The sequence below is a fragment of the Frankliniella occidentalis genome, unplaced genomic scaffold (assembly GCF_000697945.3).
Source record: "Frankliniella occidentalis isolate FOCC.00 unplaced genomic scaffold, Focc_3.1 Scaffold287, whole genome shotgun sequence".
Taxonomy (NCBI): domain Eukaryota; kingdom Metazoa; phylum Arthropoda; class Insecta; order Thysanoptera; family Thripidae; genus Frankliniella; species Frankliniella occidentalis.
The window spans coordinates 212,565-212,798 of record NW_026267413.1 but is presented as its reverse complement, the minus strand read 5'-3'; positions in this window follow the sequence as shown (position 1 = coordinate 212,798).

The window sequence follows — 234 nt, the reverse complement described above, 5'->3', positions numbered from 1 at the left end:
GTTCAAATTGTAAAAATAAAAATTTCACCCCCCCTACGTCCTTTACGAAGGTCTACTCTACGCCGTAGAAGTGTTCGTTTTCGGCTAACTCCAAAACCGCAGGCTGTGAATTTTTTTTCCCGTAAATTTTTGAGTGGAACTCTTTTGTGCTTTTTCAAATAAATGGTCCCGTAGTGGACAGGCGTGCAGCAGCCGAATAGGAAACCACACCAAAAACTGCCCCAAAGCCTCCTC